Source organism: Balaenoptera acutorostrata, chromosome 2 (assembly GCF_949987535.1).
Source record: "Balaenoptera acutorostrata chromosome 2, mBalAcu1.1, whole genome shotgun sequence".
NCBI lineage: Eukaryota > Metazoa > Chordata > Mammalia > Artiodactyla > Balaenopteridae > Balaenoptera > Balaenoptera acutorostrata.
In genome coordinates, this window is record NC_080065.1 from 137,339,546 (window position 1) to 137,362,107 (window position 22,562).

The 22,562-nt window shown below is 36.3% G+C and overlaps 1 pseudogene; it reads right to left on the reverse strand.

Moving 5' to 3' along the window:
* Window positions 1-17,306: 17,306 nt before the first annotated feature.
* Window positions 17,307-17,649, reverse strand: LOC103015604 (60S ribosomal protein L36a-like; annotated as a pseudogene).
* Window positions 17,650-22,562: the final 4,913 nt, after the last annotated feature.

The window sequence follows — 22,562 nt, forward strand, 5'->3', positions numbered from 1 at the left end:
GGGCCTATCGTGTGTGCATGACTTCATTTAATCCTCACTTTCGTTTATGAGGCAGATACCTCAGTTATGCCCATTTTACCAATAAGGAGACTCTGATATGCTTAAGGTTCCACAGCTGGTAACTTTTTTTTTTTTTTGTCTAGAATCTGAGTTTTAGCTGTCACCCATTTTTATGGTGCATTACAAATATTTCCCTTTTGCATCAAGGGAAAGCAAGCATCTTCAGCTGAGAGGAAAAAGAGAAATCAAATCTTTGGAGGGAAAAATGTGGGTTTTCTATGTGAAAGATGAGGAATTAGGAAAAACTGTCAGGAGGGGGAGATGTAGGAGAGGGCTGTAACATAGTTATAGACACTGTAAAATAACCTCTGTGTGTGTATACTGCTTTTAAAATAACATCCAGGTGAGTGAGGCAATATACTATAGTGTTTAAGAGCTCTGTCATTTACTAGGTTCACAAGAGACTCTATATATTCTTTTGAGAATCTCCTCAAAGATATTGTAAGTTCTCACAGTGTTTGCTATATTCTCGTCACTGCAGCCTATATTTCTTAGTAGATTGAACTACAGAAAAGTCCCTAATGCTAATTCTTTGTACCGTTGTATTAGAAAGTATACACACACGTTGATAGTAGCAGAAGAAAATGGTCCTGATAACCCAGGCTCTCAAGAAGGATACAGGCCTATTTCTTCTTGAGAAGATGATTCAAAATGATGATGATGCCACTAAAAGCAATAGGAATGATGCCATTAAAATTAATAGGGGGCTTCCCTGGTGGCACAGTGGTTGAGAATCTGCCTGCTAATGCAGGGGACACGGGTTCGAGCCCTGGTCTGGGAAGATCCCACATGCCACGGAGCAACTGGGCCCGTGGGTCACAACTGCTGAGCCTGCGCGTCTGGAGCCTGTGCTCCGCAACGGGAGGGGCCGCGATAGTGAGAGGCCCACGCACCGCGATGAAGAGTGGCCCCCGATTGCCGCAACTAGAGAAAGCCCTCGCACGAAACGAAGACCCAACACAGCTAAAAAAAATAATAAATAAATAGAAAAAAATAAATAAAGTAGCTATTAATTTTAAAAAAAAATAGGAATTTGACATATTTATTTTTGTTTTATGTAATTAGAGTATTGAGGGGCTTGGTTGATGTCATGGAGCTGCTGGATCAAGCCTTTCCTGCCTAATCTGATTATCCTTAGACTGTGCAGAAGCAGGCACACTGATGGAACTTACATATGCACAACATGTAGTGTTTCTATAGAATGGGTTCTTAGAAGTGAAATTGCTGAGTTAAAGAGACTCTCAATGCCGTTTTATTTAAGATTGCCAAATTGCCTTTTCATAAATGCCATTCTGGTTGATTATCCCACCAAAAGTGAAAGAAATGCTTTTATAAAAATGGCTCAAATGTTTCATTTCCACTAAAAACATTGTGGTTCCTTTATCCCCAAATTACATGTTTTTTTCTTTTTCATGTATTTGTTGTCTGTCTGATTTGAGGGTGACATTATTCTCAGAGACAGAGACGGTCTGCCGATATTTTATTTAACACAGGTTTACTGTGGGACTTAACAATAATTTCACAAACTGGTAGTATACAGAATAGTGTCTTAACAAGCCAATAAAGAGATAACGTACTCCAAACAAATGATAGTTTAATTAAACTATTGTTCCTCGCACGGGGAGATGAGGGGATAAAAGTCCAAATTTTGCTCGAGGTGTACTTTATCGAGTCGGTTCTTGGGGAGAGATGGCTTAACCATCCGCCAGCCAAACAAAAGTGAAAACTTCCCAGTTGCTAGGGCACGTTGCTAGGGAATGATGTAGTGGTGTTAGTGGGCAAGATGATTGTCTTCGTGGGGCTGCTACACAGGCTTTCGCCAATGCCAGTAAAAGAGTCGCCTTTACCATGGCAGGAGCTAATGCCCCACGGTCTTTGCAGAGCTATTTAGATAAGGCAAGAGTGGCCTTATCCAAACCAAACACTCTCGAATAGTCCTCACAAACTGTGGACATTTATAGTCTAAATGTCCTCTCACCATAGTTGCTTTTTCATATGTTCTTTTTCTTTTTTTTTTTTAACAACTTTATTGGAGTATAATTGCTTTACAATGGTGTGTTGGTTTCTGCTGTATCACAAAGTGAATCAGCTATACGTATACATATGTCACCATATCCCCTCCTTCTTACTCTCCCTCTCACCCTCCCTATCCCACCCCTCTAGGTGGTCACAAAGCACCAAGCTGATCTCCCTGTGCTATGCGGCTGCTTCCCACTAGCTATCTATTTTACATTTAGTAGTGTATATATGTCGATGCCACTGTCTCACTTCGTCCCAGCTTACCCTTCCCCCTCCCCATGTCCTCAAGTCCATCTCTACGTCTGCGTCTTTATTCCTGTCCTGCCCCTAGGTTCTTCAGAACCATTTTTTTTTTATTCCATAAATATGTGTTAGCATACCGTATTTGTTTTTCTCTTTCTGAATTCCTTCACTCTGTATGACAGACTCTAGGTCCATCCACCTCACTACAAATAACTCAATTTCGTTTCTTTTTATGGCTAATATTCCATTATATATATGTGCCACATCTTCTTTATCCATTATCTGTCCATGGACACTTAGGTTGCTTCCATGTCCAGGCTATTGTAAATAGTGCTGCAATGAATATTGTGGTACATGACTCTTTTTGAATTATGGTTTTCTCAGGTATATGCTCAGCAGTGGGTTGCTGGGTCATATGGTAGTTTTATTTTTAGTTTTGTAAGGAACCTCCATAGTGTTCTCCATAATGGCTGTATCAATTTACATTCCCACCAACAGTGCAAGAGGGTTCCCTTACCTCCACACCCTCTCCAGCATTGATTGTCTGTAGAGTTTTTGATGATGGCCATTCTGAGTAGTGTGAGGTGATACCTCATTGTAGTTTTGATTTGCATTTCTCTAATGATTAGTGATGTTGAGCATCCTTTCATGTGTTTGTTGGCAATCTGTATATCTTCTTTGAAGAAATGTCTATTTAGGTCTTCTGCCCATTTTTGGATTGGGTTGTTTTTTTGATATTGAGCTGCATGAGCTGCTTGTATATTTTGGAGATTAATCCTTTGTCAGTTACTTTGTTAGCAAATATTTTCTCCCATTCTGAGGGTTGTCTTTACTTCCTGTTTATGGTTTCCTTTGCTCTGCAAAAGCTTTTAAATTTCATTGGGTCCCATTTGTTTATTTTTGTTTTTATTTCCCTTTCTCTAGGAAGTGGGTCAAAAAGGATCTTGCTGTGATTTATGTCATAGAGTATTTTTCCTATACTTTCCTCTAAGAGTTTTATAGTGTCTGGCCTTACATTTAGGTCTTTAATCCATTTTGAGTTTATTTTTGTGTATGGTGTTAGGGAGTATTCTAATTTCATTCTTTTACATGTAGCTGTACAGTTTTCCCAGCACCACTTATTGAAGAGGCTGTCTCTCCTTGCATTGTATATTCTTGTCTCCTTTATCAAAGATAAGGTGACCATGTGTGTGCGGGTTTATCTCTGGGCTTTCTATCCTATTGCATTGATCTATGTTTATGTTTTTGTGCCAGTACCATACTGTCTTGATTACTGAAGCTTTGTAGTATAGTATGATGTCAGGGAGACTGATTCCTCCAGCTCCATTTTTCTTTCTCAAGATTGCTTTGGCTATATGGGCTGTTTTGTGTTTCCATACAAATTGTTAATTTTTTTGTTCTAGTTCTGTGAAAAATGCCAGTGGTGGTTTGATAGGGATTGCATTGAATCTGTAGATTGCTTTGGGTAGTATATTCATTTTCACAATGTTGATTCTTCCAATTCTAGAACATGGTATATCTCTCCATCTGTTTGTATCATCTTTAATTTCTTTCATCATTTTCTTATAGTTTTCTGAATAAAGGTCTTTTGTCTCCTTAGGTAGGTTTATTCCTAGGTATTTTATTCTTTTTGTTGCAATGGTAAATAGGAGTGTTTCCTTAATTTCTCTTTCAGATTTTTCATCATTAGTGTATAGGAATGCAAGAGATTTCTGTACATTAATTTTGTATCCTGCTACTTTACCAAATTCATTGATTAGCTCTAATAGCTTTCTGGTAGCATCTTTAGGATTCTCTGTGTATAGTATCATGTCATCTGCAAACAGTGACAGTTTTACTACTTCTTTTCCAATTTGGATTCCTTTTATTTTTTTTCTTCTCTGATTGCTGTGGCTAAAACTTCCATAATGATGTTGAATAATAGTGGTGAGAGTGGGCACCCTTGTCTTGTTCCTGATCTTAGTGGAAATGGTTTCAGTTTCTCACCATTGAGAATGATGTTGGCTGTGGGTTTGTCATATATGCCTATTATTATGTTGAAGTAAGTTCCCTTTATGCCTACATTCTGGAGGGTTTTTATCATTAATGGGTGTTGAATTTTGTTGAAAGCTTTTTCTGCATCTATTGAGAAGGTTTTTATCCTTCAATTTATTTTATTTTATTTTATTTTTTAAATTATTTTTTTGTATAAATTTATTTATTTATTTATTTTAGCTGTGTTGGGTCTTCGTTTCTGTGCAAGGGCTTTCTCTAGTTGCAGCAAACGGGGGCCACTCTTCATTGCGGTGCGCGGGCCTCTCACTATCTTGGCCTCTCTTGTTGCGGAACACAGGCTCCAGAGGCGCAGACTCAGTAGTTGTGGCTCACGGGCCCAGTTGCTCTGCGGCATGTGGGATCTTCCCAGACCAGGGCTCGAACCCGTGTCCCCTGCATTGGCAGGCAGATTCTCAACCACTGTGCCACCAGGGAAGCCCCCTTCAATTTATTAATATGGTGTATTACATTGATTGATTTGCGTATATTGAAGAATCCTTGCATTCCTGGGTTAAACCCCCCTTGATCATGGTGTATGATCCTTTTAATGTGCTGTTGGATTCTGTTTGCTAGTATTTTGTTGAGGATTTTTGCATCTATGTTCATCAGTGATATTGGCCTGTAATTTTCTTTTTTAGTGACATCTTTGTCTGGTTTTGGTATCAGGGTGTTGGTAGTCTCGTAGAATGAGTTTGGGAGTGTTCCTCCCTCTACTATATTTTGGAAGAGTTTGAGAAGGATAGGTGTTAGCTCTTCTCTAAATGTTTGATAGAATTCACCTGTGAAGCCATCTGGTCCTGGGCTTTTGTTTGTTGGAAGATTTTTGTTTGTTTGTTTGTTTGTTTTTATTTTTGGCTGTGTTGGATCCTCATTGCTGTGCACGGGCTCCCTCCAGTTGCGGCGAGAGGGTGCCACTCCTCACTGTGGTGTGAGGGCCTCTCACCGCAGTGGCCTCTCCCATTGCAGAGCACGGGCTCCAGGCGCATGGGCCTCAGTAGTTATGGCTCACAGGCTCAGTAGTTGTGGCACGTGGGCTCCAGAGTGCAAGCTCAGCAGTCGTGGCACACAGGCCCAGCTGCTCCGTGGCATGTGGGATCCCCCCGGGCCAGGGATTGAACCCGCGCCCCCTGCATCGGCAGGTGGACTCCCAACCACTGCGCCACCAGGGAAGCCCTGTTGGAAGATTTGTAATCACAGTTTCAATTTCAGTGCTTGTGATTGGTCTGTTTATATTTTTGATTTCTTCCTGGTTTAGTCTCGGAAAGTTGTGCTTTTCTAAGAGTTTGTCCAGTTCTTTCAGGTTGTCCATTTTATTGGCATATAGTTGCTTGTAGTAATCTCTCATGATCCTTTGTATTTCTGCAGTGTCAGTTGTTACTTCTCCTTTTACATTTCTAATTCTATTGATTTGAGTCTTTTCCCTTTTTTTCTTGATGAGTCTGGCTAATGGTTTATCAATTTTGTTTATCTTCTCAAAGAACCAGCTTTTAGTTTTATTGATCTTTGCTATTGTTTCCTTCATTTTTTTCTTCATTTATTTCTGATCTGATCTTTATGATTTCTTTCCTTCGGCTAACTTTGGATTTTTTTGTTCTTCTTTCTCTAATTACTCTAGGTGTAAGGTTAGGTTGTTTATTTCAGATTTTTCTTGTTTCTTGAGGTAGGATTGTATTGCTCTAAACTTCCCTCTTAGAACTGCTTTTGCTGCATCCCATAGGTTTTGGGTCATCATGTTTTCATTTTCATTTTTTTCTAGGTATTTTTTGATTTCCTATTTGATTTCATCAGTGATCTCTTGGTTATTTAGTAGTGTATTGTTTAGCCTCCATGTGTTTGTATATTTTATAGATTTTTTCCTGTAATTGATATCTAGACTTATAGTGTTGTGGTCAGAAAAGATACTTGATATGATTTCAATTATCTTAAATTTACCAAGGCTTGATTTGTGACCCAAGATATGATCTATTCTGGAGAATGTTCCATGAACACTTGAGAACAAAGTGTATCCTGTTGTTTTTGGATGGAATGTCCTATAAATATCAATTAAGTCCATGTTGTTTAATGTGTCTTTTAAAGCTTGTGTTTCCTTATTTATTTTCATTTTGGATGATCTGTCCATTGGTGAAAGTGAGGTGTTAAAGTCCCCTACTACTATTGTGTTACTCTTGATTTCCCCTTTTATGGCTGTTAGCATTTGCCTTTTTTATTGAGGTGCTCCTATGTTTGGTGCATAAATATTTACAATTGTTATATCTTGTTCTTGGATTGATCCCTTGATCATTATGTAGTGTCCTTCTTTGTCTCTTGTAATAGTCTATATTTTAAAGTCAGTTCTGTTTGATATGAGAATTGCTACTCCAGCTTTCTTTTGACTTACATTTGCATGGAATATCTTTTTCCATCCCCTCACCTTCGGTCTGTATGTGTCCTTAAGTCTGAAGTGGGTCTCTTGTAGACAGCATATATATGGGTCTTGTTTTTGTATCCATTCAACCAGTCTATGTCTTTTGGTTGGAGCATTTAATCCAGTTACATTTAAGGTAGTTATTGATATGTATGTTCCTATTCCCATTTTCTTAATTGTTTTGCGTTTGTTATTGTAGGTCTTTTCCTTCTCTTGTGTTTCCTGCCTAGAGAAGTTCCTTTAACTTTTATTGTAAGCTGGTTTTGTGGTGCTGAATTCTCTTAGCTTTTGCTTGTCTGTAAAGGTTTTAATTTTTCTGTTGAATCTGAATGAGATCCTTGCTGGGTAGAGTAATCTTCGTTGTAGGTTTTTTCCTTTCATCACTTTAAACATATCCTGCCAGGCCCTTCTGGCTTGCAGAATTTCTGTTGCAAGATCAGCTGTTAACCTTATGGGGATTCCCTTGTTTTTTTTGTTTCTTTTTGTTTTTTTGCTTTCCCCTTACTACTTTTAATATTTTTTTTTTGTATTTAATTTTTGATAGTTTGATTAGTATGTGTCTTGGCCTGTTTCCCCTTGGATTTATCCTGTATGGGACTTTCTGCACTTCCTGGACCTGATTGACTCTTTCCTTTCCCATATTAGGGAAGTTTTCAACTATAATCTCTTCAAATATTTTCTCAGTCCCTTTCTTTTTCTCTTCTTCTTCTGGGAACCCTATAATTCAAACGTTGGCCCCTTTAATGTTATCTCAGTGGTCTCTGAGACTGTCCTCAATTCTTTTCATTCTTTTTTCTTTATTCTGCCTGTCATAGTTATTTCCACTATGTTATCTTCCAGGTCACTTATCCTTTCTTCTGCCTCAGTTATTCTGCTGTTGATTCCTTCTAGAAAATTTTTAGTTCCATTTACTGTGTTGTTCATCACTGTTTGTTTGCTCTTTAGTTCTTCTAGGTCCTTGTTAAACATTTTTTTTGTATTTTCTCCATTCTATTTCTAAGATTTTGGATCATCTTTACTATCATTATTCTGAATTCTTTTTCAGGTAGACTGCCTATTTCCTCTTCATTTGTTTGGTCTGTTGGGTTTTTACCTTGCTCCTTCATCTGCTGTGTGTTTCTCTGTCTTCTCACTTTGCTTAACTTACTGTGTTTGAGGTCTCCTTTTTGTAGGCAGCAGGTTCGTAGTTCCTGTTGTTTTTGGTGTCTGCACCAGTGGGTAAGGTTGGTTCAGTGGGTTGTGTAGGCTTCCTGGTAGAGGGGACTGGTGCCTGTGTTCTGATGGATGCGGCTGGATCTTGTCTTTCTGGTGGGCAGGACTGCGTCCAGTGGTGTGTTTTGGGGTGTCTGTGAAATTATTATGATTTTAGGCAGCCTCTCTGCTAATGTGTGGTGTTGTGTTCCTGTCTTGCTGGCTGTTTGGCATTAGGTGTCCAGCACTGGAGCTTGCTGGCCATTTAATGGAGCTGGGTCTTAGCGTTGAGATGGAGATCTCTGGGAGAGCTCTCACCATTTGATATTATGAGGGACCGGAAAGTCTCTGGTTGATGAATGTCCTGAACTCAGCTCTCCCACCTCAGAGGCTCAGGCCTGTCACCTGGCCAGAGCATCTAGACCCTGTCAGCCACAAGGCTGGGTCATCCTGGAGAAGATGGACTGAAGCCAGGAGAAAGCTAGAAGATGTCAGAAGATCCTAGAGGATGAAATCAGGCAAAGGATGGTGACATTCTGTACCCAGGCTCTACTCGCAAAGGGTAAAGGGGTGCCTCGGGAAGCCAAGTGTGCGCTTCTGTGGCCCCTATGTTCTTATTGATAAGCCCCTGGTAGGGACCCTGTGCAGCTGAGCTACTGAGTGCTTATCAGCAAAAACAGATGTGCATGGTGACATCCTGACACAGTTTCCCTTTTACTATATCAAAACGATAACTTCATTCTTTTTTTTTTTTAATTTATTTATTTTATTTTATTTATTTATTTTTGGCTGCTTTGGGTCTTCGTTGACTGCACATGGGCTTTCTCTAGTTGTAGTGAGCAGGGGCTGTTCTTCATTGTGGTGCACGGGCCTCTCATTGTGGTGGCTTTTCCTGTTGCAGAGCACAGGCTCCAGGTGCATGGGCTTCAGTAGTTGTGGCACACGGGCTCCATACTTGTGGCTCACAGGCTGTAGAGTGCAGGCTCAGTAGTTGTGGAGCACAGGCCTAGTTGCTCCACGGCGTGTATGATCCTCCTGGACCAGGATTCAAACCCGTGCCCCCTGCATTGGCAGGTGGATTCTTAACAACTATGCCACCCAGGAAGTCCCAATAACTTCATTCTTGAAAACATCTTCACTGTTAAAAAAATCATCATTTTTGTCATAAACAAATGCATTTGAAATCATATTAAACCACTACACAGCATTGTGGCTTATATAGGGAGAGCATAGCAGTGGCATCTGCTTGGGTCCTAACTGCCAGTATTTCCTTCCAGGAACTGAGGTCTGGATTGGAGAAGGGTGAGAATGTGGGAGAAGCATTGCCCTGGATAACTCAGAGGGCAAAATACCTGAGGATCAATGCATTCAATGACATATACCACATTGTTCCATACTTCTTTTTATATCCATTCCTGTTCTTTTGAGCATCTCTTCTCTAATAAATTAGAGGTTTCAGAATGAAAAGACATTATTTTAAGTATATATGGGCAGACCTTGGAGATATTGTGGGCTTGGTTCCAAATCACTGCAATAAAGGTAATATCACAATAAAGTGACTTACATATATTTTTGGGTTTTACAATATATATAAAAATTATGTTTAAAATAGATAACTAATAAGGACCTACTGTATAGCACAGGGAATTCTACTCAATACTGTGTAATGGCCCATATGGGAAAAGAATCTAAAAAAAGAGTCGATATATGTATATGTAATATTGATATAACTGATTCACTTTGCTCTACACCTGAAACTAACACAACATTGTAAATCAACTATACTCCAATAAAAATGTTTAAAAAGTTATGTTTATACTATGTTGTGAAGTCTATTATGTGTGCAATAGCATTATGTCTAAAAACTATGTATGTACCTTAATTAAAAACTACTTTATTGCTAAAAAATGTCATCATCTGAGCCTTCAGTGAGTCATAGTAGTAACAACAAAGATCACTGATCACAGATCACTGTAAGTAGTATATTAACAAAAATTTGAAATATTGTTGGAATTACTAAAATGTGACACAGACATGAAGAGAGCAAATCTTGTTGGAAAAATGGCACTGATAGACTTGCTCGAGGACATGTGTTTGCTACAAACCTTCAGTTTGTTTAAAAAAATGCAAATGTTAAGCATAATAAAGTGAAGTGCAATAAAATGAGGTAGGCCTGTACAAAGATTTTGTAATATGAAAGACGTATACACATCATAGTAGAGAAAAAGGTACAGGTGGTCTTTGGTAGGTATATTAGTTTTCTAATGGTATGTGATAAACTACCACTAACTTAGTGGCTGAAAATAACACCTATTATCTCAGTTTCTGTAGGTTAGAATTCTGTGTTCCTTGTTCAAGGCTGAATGCAAGATCAAGGTCAGCCAGGCTGCATCCTCATCTAGAGCTCAGGGTTTTCTTCCAAGCTTATGTGGTTGCTTTTGATTCTAAGACAGGTTCTCGCTTTCTTGTTGACTGTCAGCCAGTGGCTCTTCTCAACTCCTAGGCCCCCACAGTTCTTTGCCATGTTGTCCTCTCTATGGGCATTCCACTTCATCACTGTCTGATTCTTCAGGAGTATCTCTCTGCTTGGAGTTCCTAACCCTTTTGAAAGGGCTCCCACTTGATTAATTTAGACTCATCCAGGATTATCTCCCTTTTGATGAATTCCCAATCAACTGTTTTGGGACTATAATTACATCTGCAAAATCCCTTCACCTTTACCATGTAATATAGCAATATCTCAGTAGTGGTGTCTCATTACTTTTGCTATATTTCTGTGGTTAGAAGCAATTTACAGATCCTGCAAACACTCAAGGGGAGAAGATTATACAAGGGTATGAATCACTATGGATCATCTTAGATTTCTGCCTATCAAGGAGGTAGACTTCAGCAGTAATGAGGTTGAATCCTGAGGTCTCATTCAAAATTCTAAGGGGCATGGATTCTAACCTCATTAATGTTGAGTTATTGTTAGATTTTGATCCAAGGAAGCATGGAATTTAATAGAATAAAAGATAATTCCTTTGGCTGTGTGAAGAATGGTTTGACAGTGGAGCTGGATGAGAGGTAGTTAGGAGTTGACTAAATACATCAGGAAGGGCCTCAAGGATACAACATTGGCAGTGGCCACAAAGACTGGCAGGAGGGACAAACACTAGAAATATTTAAAAGAGAGAATGGGATAGGAATTAATGAGTGATTGGATATGGTGGCCGATACCATAACTGTATTTAACTGTTCTTTCTGAAAATCAAAACCTGATTCTAGAGAGAGAAAAGTGATATGAAATATGGACTACAAAGGATATTGGTGTATGTTATGAAATAATATTATTAGATTTTTTTAAAATTGCATTTAATTAGGGTGTCTTTATATAGTATTCTGTATTCCCAAAGCAATCTGTGACATAGGTAAGTAAAATACACATTATTAAGCTGTGAAAGTAAATAGATGTTTTGCAACCTTTTACATCATTAAAATGTGAAATGGCATAAGAGTTGTAAGCAAAGTACAAGAAACTTGTATGCCCTTTATTCAGATTCACCAAATTTGCATTTTGCTGCACTTGCTTTATCACTATCTCTGTCCACATGGAGATAGAGGAGATGTGCATATATATTTAAACCATTTGAGAGTAATTTGCAGACATCATGCCTGCTCACCTCTAAATACTCGAGTGTCCATTTCCTAAAAACAAGATTACAATTTGCTAATATGTTATGAAGGATATTCTTATCTATGATCATAAGAGATGCTTGTTTCTAATACTTGTTTCTTTAATGCCTTGGTTTGATTTTTGTATCAGTGTATACTGGCTTCATAAAATGAGCTGGGACGTGTTCTTTCCCTTCTATTTCATAAACAAATTTATGTAAGATCAGTATCATTTTTTCCTTGAATGTTTTTTTTTTTTTTTTAAATTTTTATTTATTTATTTATTTTTGGCTGCGTTGGGTCTTTGTTTCTGTGCGAGGGCTTTCTCCAGTTGCGGCAAGTGGGGGCCACTCTTCATCGCGGTGCGCGGGCCTCTCACTATCGCGGCCTCTCTTGTTGCGGAGCACAGGCTCCAGACACGCAGGCTCAGCAATTGTGGCTCACGGGCCCAGTTGCTCCGCGGCATGTGGGATCCTCCCAGACCAGGGCTCGAACCCGTGTCCCCTGCATTGTCAGGCAGATTCTCAACCACTGCGCCACCAAAGGAAGCCCCACCTTGAATGTTTGATAGTGTTCACCTATCACCTATACTATTTGGACCTAGAATTTCCTTTGAAGAAAGTTTTTAATAGTCAGTTTGATTTTTTTACTAGACAAAGGGCTCTTCAGATTTTTAGACTCTTCTGTGTATTTTATCAGTTAAAAATTTCAAGGAATTTGTCCAATGCATTTTTTCATTAAATTTATTAGCATAATTTTTCTTATGTTCCTTTATTATCCTTTTTGAACTTTTTATTTTGAATTTCAGACTTAAATGACAGTCACAAAAATAATACAAATAATATCTGCATACCCTTTCATTATATTCCTTAAATGTTAACATTTTAATACATACGCTTTGTTTTCTCTTTTGCTCCCTTTTTATACATGTATATTTACAAAATGTAATAAATATATAATGTAACACAAATACAAATTTCTGAACTCAGTACTGTGTACTGAGTAAATTATGTAACACAAATACAAATTTCTGAACTCAGTACTGTGTACTGAGTAAATTACAGATGTAATAACCCTTTACCCCTAAACACATCAGTATGTATTTCCTAAAAACAAAGATATTCTTTTATAACCACAATACAATTTTCAAAATCAGGAAATTAACATTGGTACAATACTATTACCCAATATACAGACCTCATTCAAATTTTACCAATTGTTTCACTAAATATCCTTCCTAGCAAAAGGAAAAAAAAAATAACAAAAAACAAAAGCTCTCTGTTCCAATTTCCAATCCACATTTCATTTAATTGTCAAGTCTCTTCAGTCTTCTTTAATCTCATAGTTTCTCAGTCTTTTTCTCTCATAACCTTGAGGTTTTTGTAGAATGTCCTTCAGTTTCTGTCTTCATAAAAATGATTTTCTTATTACGAGATTTGAGTTACGAGTTTCTGTCAAGAATATCTCAGAAACTGGACTTCCCTGGTAGTGCAGTGGTTAAGAATCTGCCTGCCAAGGCAGGGGACATGGGTTTGAGCCCTGGTCCGGGAAGATCCCACATGCTGTGGAGCAACTAAGCCTGTGCATCACAACTACTGAGCCTGCACTCTAGAGCCCATGAGCCACAACTACTGAGACTGCGTGCAACAACTACTGAAGCCTGTGCACCTAGAGCCCATGCTCTGCAACAAGAGAAGCCACCACAGTGAGAAGCCCACACACCACAATGAAGAGGAGTCCCTGCTCGCCACAACTAGAGAAAGCCCGCGCACAACAACAAAGACCCAACACAGCCAAAGATAAAATAAAATAAATTAAAAAAAAAAAAAGAATATCTCAGAAATGTTGTGTCCTTTCCAGTAAATCAAATCAGTAGGCATATGATATCTATTGGAATTTTTTATGGTGTTGTCAACTTTGAACACTTGGCTTTGCTGATGTCTACAAGTTTTTTCCACCATAAAGTTTCCACTTTGCCCTTCATAATTAGAAAAGTATTAATACTTGGAGACTATTAAAATAACCAGTTTCTCATTAAACACTCACCTATTAGTTTTAGCATCAATCAATAGTTCTAGCCAAAAACAATTATTACTATGGTAATTAACAAATGATGACTTTTTAATATTATCATTCCCTTCTACATTTTAGTTGGCATTATCCTGTAGGAAGGATTTTTGCATATCTCCCATTTAATTTTCTCATTTATGTAATGGTCTCTTGGATTCTTATTTATTGGATAAAATCTGTTGATATAATTTATTTTTGCTAAAATATTCCTAGTGTTGGCCATGCGGACTCACTTTCAACTGTGTCTGTGTCCTTTGATGTATACTAATCATTTTTTGAGCACTTTCTCACTGGAAGTCTCCAGATTTATATGTCGCTTGGTCTGCCCCAGCCCTGGAGTCAGTCTTTTTCCAAGGAACTGTTGAGAATCATATTTAGAAACCATGATCTGGACATGACATGTTACTGGGTGTCATTGCTTGTAAGTCCCCTAAGTAGACTGAGATAAGAACTACATAGATATGTGTATGTATGTATATAGACATATACACATCTATATCTAGAACTATGACTTCATACTGATACTTCCAATGTTATAAGTTTCTCTCTAGCCTTCCCCCTTTCCACATTTGTAATTCTCTTCTTTGACATTGAGAAACTTGAGTCTCATTATCCAAAATATACTTACCTATTTCGTCAGTCCTAGAGTATATATAATATTTGTATTTTGTAATGCTAAATTTGGTCAATTTAGTTTTGCTAAAACTGAAAAACGCATCTACTGCCTAGAGTTTAACCTTTGTTTACTGTTCTTGTTTTCAGCTTGAGGGTATAGAGCAAAAGTAAAGTCTTCAAAAGTTAACTTGGAATGGTTCATTTTTCTTCTTCATTGTGATTATGGTATTCATTTGAATTAGTTATGTTCTTCTGTTTCTATTTCACTTTATTCTTCCCCCATCCTTGTTGATTTTATTTATATTTTTATGTATATTTAAAAAATATGTTTTAATAGCTCAGACTATACAAAGTTTATACTTGAAAGTGTCACTCCTCCTACCTCTGCCATTCCTTTTGTCCCGTTCCCATTTTGCCATCCCTTTCACCCTAAACGTATACCATAGGTAACCAATCTCTTTCTAGTTTATCCTTTCTATGTTTCTTCTTGTGCAAATGAGGAGATTTCTACAAGTTTTATTTTCCCTTCTTTCTTAAGTAAAGGTAGCCTGTAGCTTCTTTTTTTTGCACTTGGATTTTTTTTTTTTTCCACTTAACACTGTATTCTTATTATCCTTTCTAACAGCAATTGGATTTGTAGTGATTTTCCCTCTTTCATTCCTGATGTTGATAATTGTGCTTTCTCGCTCTCTCTTTTATTTTTTTCATATCATTTTTGTGAGGAGCTGATCATTTTTATTAATCTTTTCAAAGAAATGGCTTTGGGCTTTAATTTTATCTACTATTTGTTTTTTTATCTCACTTATTTCAGCTCTTATCTATAGCATTTCCTTCTACTTATGGATTTAATTTGCTTAGCTTCTTAGGATGGAAGCAGATTGTTGATTAAAAATATATCTCCCTTTCTAAAATAAGCATTTAAGGCTATACATTTCTCACTAACTACTGTTTTAACCACATTCAACATGTTTCTATGTGTTGTGTTTTCACTGTCACTCAGTTTGAAATACTTTTTAATATCCCTGTAATGTCTTTGATCCATACATTCCTTCTATGTATACTGTTTAATTTCCAAATATATAGGGTTTTATAGATCTTTAAATTGATTTCTGATTTAATTCGACTGTGGGCAAAGAATACAGACCCTAATATAACAATCTTTTAAAACATTCTGAGAATTTTTTTAATGGCTCAGCATATAGTCTGTATTTTTTGAACATTCTATGTACACTTGAAAAGAATGTGTATTCTTATAATTGCTATTTGCTGAGTGTAGTGCTCTGTAAATGTTATCTAGGTCAAGGTGGTTAATAATGCTCCTATTTTCTATATTCTTACTGATTTTTCTTTTTTTCTGGATCGTCTGTAAGTTACTCAGAGAGGAATGTTAAAGATGCTAACAAGTATTTTGGATTTGTCCGTTTCTCCCTTTAGGTCTTTCAGTTTTGCTTGATGTTTTTCAAAGATCTCTTAATAGGCACATACATTTCTGATTGTTGTATTCCTGAAAAACTAACAGTTTTGTCATTATGAAATCTTCTTTATTATCTCTTATAACAATCCTTGCCTTAAATTCTATTTACTATTAATATAAGTTGCTCCAGTTTTATTATGTTTATTATATATATGATAAATCATCTTTCATTCTTTTACTTTTAGGTTATCTTTACCTTAAATTTAAATGCCATCATTTTTAGAAAGCATATAGTTCTGGCTTTTTATTTGCAGTCCAGTCATCTTTCACTTTTAATTGAAGTATTCAATCCATTTTTGTATAATGTAGTTATTAATCTGTTAGCTTTAAGTCTATCATTTTTCTATTTGTTTTTATTCAGATTGGCTGGCTTGTTTATTTATTTGTGGTTTCCCTATATTTTCTTTCATGCCATATTTTAGGTTTATCACATAGTTTTAGTAGTCCATTTTATTGGCTTTTTAACTATACTTTGTTTTGTTGATTGTCCTAGAGATTATAATATGCATTTTTTCCCCTCATTCCCTAGTATCTTTATTTTTATTTTATTGAGGTATAGTTAATGTACAATATTATATGTTACAGGGTACAATATAGAAATTCACAATTTTAAAGGTTGTACTCTATTTATAGTTATTATAAAATATTGGCTATATCCCCTATGTTGTACAATATAGCCTTGTAGCTTATTTTAAACATAATAGTTCATACCTCTTAATCCCCTACCCCTATGTTGCCCCTCCCCTCTTCCTTCTCCCCACTGGTAACCACTAGTTTGTTTTCTGTGAGTCTGTTTCTTTTTTGTTATATTCACTAGTTTGTGGTAATTTTTAGATTGCACATATAAATCATATCATACAATATTTGTCTTTCTCTCTCTGACTTATTTTACTTAGCATAATGCCCTCTAGGTATTTACCCATATATTTATGACTTTCTATGCTCTGCATTAGCTTATAGAATCCCAATCTATCATCATTTTCTTTAAGTTTGAATAACATGCTTTAGCATTTCGTAAAGTGCCGGTCTGCTGCCAATAAATTCTTGCACTTCTTATTTACCTGAAAATATATTTGCTTTGCCCTCATTTTAAGGTTATTTTCACTGGACATAGGATTCTGGGTAAAAGAGTTTTTCTTTTAGCAGTTTAATCATCATTCCGTAGTCTTCTAGCCTCTTTTATTTTCAGTATCAGTTGTCATTTTTATTGACAGGAGACTATAATGTTCCCTATATGTAGTTTTTTTCTCTGTCTGGTTTCATGATGTTCTGCTTATTTTTGGTTTTCAGAAATTGGACTATAATATGCCTAAGTTTGTTTTTCTTGGTAATTATCATAACTGGGATTTGATGAGCTTCTTGGATCTGCACATTTGTTTTCCCCCCACCAAGTTTAAGGAACATTCGACTACGTCCACTCCCCCTCTTTCTTTTTTTCTGTCTTGTTTTAGCTCTTCTCTCTCTACCATATATATTATATTGCTTTATAATATTAAAATATATATTTATATTATTGTCTTCATACTGAAACAAAAGATGAAGCTAGAAGTAGATCGCTTGTCCCTTTCTCTCATCTCCTCCCAGCTCACAATGCTTGCATCTCTTAATAGCGCACATTATCTTGGATATGCAGTCTCAGTGCATTCAAGTCTGAGCACAATCTCCTTTAGAGTTCTAGACTTTTTCTAGAAAATCTTAGCCTACCACAGTCACTCTACTTCCTGTCATAATGTCATTTGCCCTGGGCATGTACGGAATCCTTGCCCTTCTTCTACTATGTCATTTTGTGGAGGTGGTGTTTGCCATGTGACTTTCCAAAAAGCCAGCGGGTTTTAGGAATGTTCACAAATGTTTTAGTTGTGTTATCGGTATGGATGCCATTACATATATTTCATATCACTTGATATTTTCACATGAGTCTCAGAAGTTCTGTTCATTTAGTTTTAATCTTTATTTTCTCCATTCTTCACATTGGATAACATATTGATATTCTATCTTCAGAAAATAATATTTAGAAGATAATCTATCTTCAATTTCACATAGCCATCCTTTCTGCTATCTCTAGTCTGTTTCTAGAGACTTTTCAAGGAAATTTTCATTTCAAATATTTTACTTTTCAGTTCTAAAATTTTTATTTTATTCTTTCATTCAGTTTTCATTTTTCTGCCTAGTTTTACTTTCTTTTCATTCATTATGATATATTATCCTTTATAGTCTGAAACATAGATTTAATAGATGTTTTCAAGTCCTTGCCTGCTAATTCCAACATCTTGAATATTTCAGGCTCAGTAACAATTGACTGCTTTTTCTCTTGACTCAGGATTAAATTTTCTTGTTTCTTTGTGAGTCTACTAATTTATTATTTTATGCTGCATATTCTGAGTGAAACATTGTTACAGCTAATGTTTCATACTGTGAATCTTGGTATTTCCCAGGCAGTTGTTCACAAGTAAGCCAAGGATTTGATTGGTTTTTTTTTTTTTTGATTGGTATTTTTATGCAGAGTTAAGGATTTCCTCCTTTCCTAGATTTTCTCCTTCACTTTCTAGCTGCTCTGGCAGCCCTAAACTCCATCATCTGATTTCTTAATTCATTATGACCATGATAATTCTGCTCATATTTTCTCCATCTAATTCCCTGCACATTAGAATATGCTCACAGGTATGAAGTTTAATAAATGTGAATCTTATCCAGGGAAGTTTCCTTCTGTCAAGGACCAACTTCCCTCCTTTTTTGTTTTTTCTTTCCCTGCTTTTTGTTGCCCTCCAGACCTATTTTGTCCAGTGTTTACAAATGTTAGATGTGACAGAGTTAGTAACATAGAAGCATCACTACCATTACAGGAAGTAGCATTTGAATAGGTAGATATTTTCAACTTGCAAGATCAGTACTGTTCTGTAGAAATATAATATTAACTACCTTCATAATTAAAATTTTTCTAGTAGTCACATTAAAAAAAAGTAAAAAGAAATAGGGAAATATAATTTTAATACTATATTTTATTTAACCCAACATATCCAAACATTACCATTTCAGCAAAGAATCAACATAAAATTAATAGTAAGATATTTTCTATTTTTCTTTACTAAGTCTTTGAAATCTGGTGCATTTATACTTTCAGTACAGCTCCATACAGATGCTAAATTTATGAGAGTTAAAGAGGAATGTAGTATTACTGAAATCATAAAGTTAGGTTAAATGGAAAATATTTTACATTGCTTTAGTTTATAAATTGACAGCAATAAAATGAAATTGTGCACTGTTGGTGGGAATGTACATTGGCACAGTCCCTGTGGAAAATGGTATGGAGGTTCCTCAAAAAACTAAAAATAGAACTACCATATGACCCAGCAATCCCACTCCTGGGCATATATCTGAAAAAAACAAAAACACCAATTCGAAAAGATACATGCACCTCAATGTTCATAGCAGCATTATTTACAATTGCCAAGATCTGGAAGCAGTCTAAGTGTCCATCGACAGAGGAATGGATAAAAAAGATGTGGAATACCTCTCAGCCATAAAAAAGAATGAGATTTTGCCATTTACAGCAACATGGATGGACTTGAGGGCATTATGCTAAGTGAAATAAGTCAGACAGAAAGACAAATACTGTATGATATCACTTATAAGTTGAATCAAAAAAAACAACAAAGTAATGAATATAACAAAATAGAAGCAGACCCACAAATATAGAGAACAGACTAGTGGTTACCAGTCGGGGTGGGGAGGGGCAATACAGGGATGGGGGAGTCAGAGGTACAAACTATTGTGTATAAGATAGGCTACAAGGATGTATTATACAGTACAGGGAATATAGCCAATATTTTGTAATAACTAAATGGAAAGTAACCTTTAAAATTATATTAGAAAGTTTGAAAATTAAATATAAACTACTATGTGTAAAATAGATAAACCATGAGGATATATTGCATAGCACAGGGAATTATAGTCACTATCTCATAATAACTTTTAATTGAGTAGAATGTGTAAAAATACTAAATCAGTATGCTGTGCACCTGAAACTAATATAATATTGTAAATCAACTATAAAAAAACCCAACCAACCAAACAAAAAAAAATAAAATTCAAAATTCAGTTCCTTGGTTTTGCTAGCCACATGTCAAGTGCCTAGTGGTTACAAGTGACTAATGGCTGTTACATTGAGTAGCATACATAGGTCAAGATGATAAGAAAGTATTTCTGTATTTTCACTAAAGGAATTGGCCTTAATGTTAGCTATCAGTACAAGTACAATTTTATAGGAACTAAAAATAATATATATAATTTCAATTCTATTTTGGAAAAAATAAAAGAAATAGACTTTGTCAATATTTTCAATGATATAAAACAAATTCTGAAGTTCAGCAAAAAGATTTTGAAAACAGCAAAGCCAAATTAGTTTGCATAATGTCCATTATTTATGTGCAGAATTTGTCAACAAATTGCTATTTTTTAGTAGAACACATTGTTCATTCGTCTATGAAATTATCATTTTGGGATTCATATTTAATAATATCCTGGCTATAAAAGTCTCCTACTTTGAAAGTGTCCTTTTTTGTTGGCCAAATAATTATAATGATGATGTTGATTATTTAAAAAGTAATCTTTTGGTATTATGGTTATAACTGTCTTGATTCCCAAGGCAGAAATGTGTCTAAATTGGCTTGTGTAAAATTCCAGCTCTGTAAACCAGCATAAAAGTCTCATAGTGATTGGCAGGTATAAAATATATCTACAAACTGAGTGTACTAAGAACAGAGGTGATAGTATCTAGAGAGTCTATGTCCTAATTCTAAAGACTTATCAAATTTCTTATAGGTTTTTAGTACATATCTGGTTGATATGACCTCTGCTAAATTCTATCAGTATCCAAATAAAATGAAGAATCTACTTAACCACCCCCCCCCATCCCCGCAAAAAAATCAAGATCCTAAAATTCCATGATCATAAGACAGGAAACTTTGAATATGACCAAGAATATTGATGTCAGTTTGCACTCGTTTGGGGCCCAGTGGCCATGCATATGCAATAAATATGGTTAAACTACATAAAGTGAGATGTCGAAGAAAAGAGGTAGGATAAGAACAGTGCTACTGTCTTTCTTGTTGATCTACTGGTCAAAAGAGAGATCGAGTAATTGGAGAAGAGGGTCAGGAAGTTTTCTTCATGCTGGACAGCTCAGCAGACCTTTGGGCATGTGGCATCATTTATATGAAATTTTCTTAAGCACTTATTATGTACCATATAAGGACTATCTTCTGAGTATATTGTTGAATAAGATAACCATCGTCCCTACCCTCAAATAGGTATGAGTCCAGTGGGTAACTTGCCAGGCAAAGTGCTAAGAATTTTATAATTATTACTCATTTAATTGTCAATGATAAAAAACCGGAAACAATGGGATGGGGTTTTTTTCAAGGAAAGAATGTGAGGCCTGGAAATGACTCCTTCAAAGTAACCAAAAATGTGTGTAGCATGGCTTGGATTTAAACTCAGGTTTGAGTCACTCTAGATGCCATAGTCTTAACCACTCTCCATAGTACCCAGTAGAGATCATCTGGCATCTCTTGGTTCTGTATGAACACAGCCTTGTCCCCACCCTAGAATATAACTCTTCTGAGATTTCAAGGCCCTGATACCTTACTCATGGCTGCATTGCTTTTGTGAAAAGAGATTATTTCTATCTGCACACAAAACTTTACTATCTATGTCAAATGACAGTGTTATACATTCTGAATTCCTCAGGATATTATTCTAGATCCTATACCCTGGGCTTCAGTAGCTTTCGAACTTGTAGGAGTGATCCAGGCTTCTAATGAGAGGGTTGTTTTACTTCTTTGAATTAAAATAATAGGATTCTGAACCTGGAAGGATCCTTAGCGTATCTTTCCCAGCCCCCTTGTCTTTTAGACATGGATACAAATTCTAAAGAGGTACCAATGTGTTCAAGATCTGAAAGTCAGAGAGTGTTAGTCATTAGACCAGAACTCACCTATCTTGACTTGCAAGTATTAGTTATTTCCTCTGTGTCACAGATACTTCTTGCCTCACAGATACCCCTTACTCTCTCAAAGTTTTGGACCAGATAATAGTCTAAATAGGAAAACTTTGCTGGCAGAACTTCTGGGTTGTCCAGGAGTTACAATGCTCCCATCCAACAAGGATGCTTCAGTGTTCTGAGCTTCCTGTGTGTGTGGAATGGGAGGTGGGAGTGAGTGAGGGCCACTCAATTTAATTATTCATGAAACATCTGGTACTCACAGAGGGAGAAATGATTTGCTTACTTTATTTGTTAGCCAAGCTTTTTCATTAAGCAACATGCTTATACGCTGCTGAAAGGGAAATAAATATTTCAGAATCACAGAATTGCAGGACTGTTTATCATGACCATTCTTCATTCTTTCTAATGATTAAACCCTACTTTAATATGCCCACCAAATAGGGTTATCTAGCATCTTCACTGGACAGTCACATGTATTTTCTCTTTTGTTATTTACAACCCTGATAGATAAATATTAAGAGTAACCCCATTTTGCAAATGAAGACTTAGCTCATACATATTAAGAAACAACAATGGATAATTATCAGAGCAAGAATTAGGACTTAGTTCAGTCAGAATCCTCAACTTGTATTCTATATTTTCCCACGTCAAGTTTTCCTTGCGTACCTCCAGTGATAGGGGACTCATTGTACCCAGGGTATTTCTGCTTGTCTTTTGGTTATTGTGATTATGAGAAAGCTCATCCTTCAATGAGGCTGAAATTTGTTCCTGTTGGGCTTCTGCAAAGTAACTTT